Genomic DNA, 1,943 nt, shown 5'->3' with positions numbered 1-1,943 from the left:
GGAATGGATACAGAAAATGTGGTACATTTACACAATGGAGTACTACTCAGCTATTAAAAACAATGAATTTATGAAATTCTTAGGCAAATGGATGTACCTGGAGGATATCATCCTAAGTGAGGTAACCCAGTCACAAAAGAACTCACATGATATGCACTCACTGATAAGTGGATATTAGCCCACAAGCTCGGAATACCCAAGATACAATTCACAAAACACATGAAACTCAAGAAGAAGGAAAACCAAAGTGTGGATATTTTGGTCCTTCTCAGAAGGGGGAACAAAATACCCAGGGAAGGAGTTACAGAGACAAAGTTTGGAGCAGAGACTGAAGGCATGACCATCCAGAAACTGCCCCACCTGGGGATCTATGCCATAAACAACCACCAAACCCAGACACTATTGAAAATGCCAACAAGAGCTTGCTGACAGGAGTCTGATATAGCTGTCTCCTGAGAGGCTCTGCCAGTGCCTGGCAAATACAGAAGTGGATGCTCACAGTCATCCATTAGACGGAGCACAGGGTCCCCAATGGAGGAGCTAGAGAAAGTACCCAAGGAGCTGAAGGGGTTTGCAGCCCCCTAGGAGAAACAACAATATGAACTAACCAGTACCCCCAGAGCTCCCTAGGACTAAATTACCAATCAAAAAAAAAAAAACTCACAGAGAGACTCATGGCTCTAGCTGAATATGTAGTTGAGGATGACCTAGTCGGTCATCAATGGGAGGAGAGGCCCTTGGTCCTGTGAAGGTTCTATGTCCCAGTATAGGGGAATGCCAGGACCAGTAAGAGGGAGTAGGTGAGTTGGGGAGCAGGAGTAGGGGGAAGGGGATAGGGGATTTTCGGAGGGAAAACTAGAAAAGGGGATAGATAGCATTTGAAATGTAAATAAAGAAAATAGCTAATAAAAGAAGAAAGAAGAAAACAGTTGTGTTCCCCCCGAACTCACTACATATTTTACTGTTGTTGTTTGGCTTTTTTGAGACAGGGTGTCTGAGTTAGGGTTTTACTGCTGTGAAGAGACACCGTGACCAAGGCAACTCTTATAAAGGCAAACATTTAGTTGGGACTGGCTTAGTTTCAGAGGTTCAGTCCATTAGCATCATGGTGAGAAGCATGGCAGTGTGCAGGCAGACATGGTACAGGAGAAGGAGCCAAGAGTTCTACATCACGATCCAAAGGCAGCCAGGAGGAGACGCTTCTGCACTGGGCAGAGTTGGAGCATTTGGAGACCTCAAGGCCTGCCAGTACAGTAACTACAGTAACACACGTCCTCCACCAAGGCCACACCTATTCCAACAAAGTCACGCCTCTTAATAGTGCCGCTTCCCATGGGGCAAGCATATTCAAACCACCACCCAGGGTAATTTGTCTTGCTCTGTTGTTTATGCTTCAGATTTACAGAGATCCACCTGCCTCTGCCTTCCAAGTGCTGACATTAGAGTCATGTGACACCACCTGGCTCCTCTTTTATTTATTTATTAATTTTTTTTTTGAGAAGGGTCCTACTCTAGTGCATAGTTGGCTTAGAACACTGACTGGCCTTAAACTCACAGCAATCAGCCTGTCTCAGCCTCCCAAGAGATCAGGGGCATGAAGCCCCATGCCTGGCTTCTAATTAAATGTAAATTTTGAGGTATTTATTTATTTGTATAAGTGTTTTGCCCGGTATCTATGGCTATGCACCACTTGTGTGCCGGGTGCACAAGAAGGCTAGAAAAGGGCATCAGCTCTCCTGGGGCTTACAGACAGCCCGGGGCTGCCCTGTGGGTTGTGGGGATTAAACCCAGGTTCTCTGGGAGAGCAATCAGTGCTCCTAACCACTGAGTCTTTGCTCCAGCATCCTAATTCAATATTTAACACACACACACACACACACACACACACACACACACACACACACTTATATTTGCGGTAGTGAAGACGGATACGGATACTTGTG

This window comes from Mus caroli, chromosome 17 (assembly GCF_900094665.2).
Source record: "Mus caroli chromosome 17, CAROLI_EIJ_v1.1, whole genome shotgun sequence".
NCBI classification, from domain to species: Eukaryota; Metazoa; Chordata; class Mammalia; order Rodentia; family Muridae; genus Mus; species Mus caroli.
The sequence above is the reverse complement of the archived record's forward strand: the minus strand, read 5'-3'. Positions refer to the sequence as shown.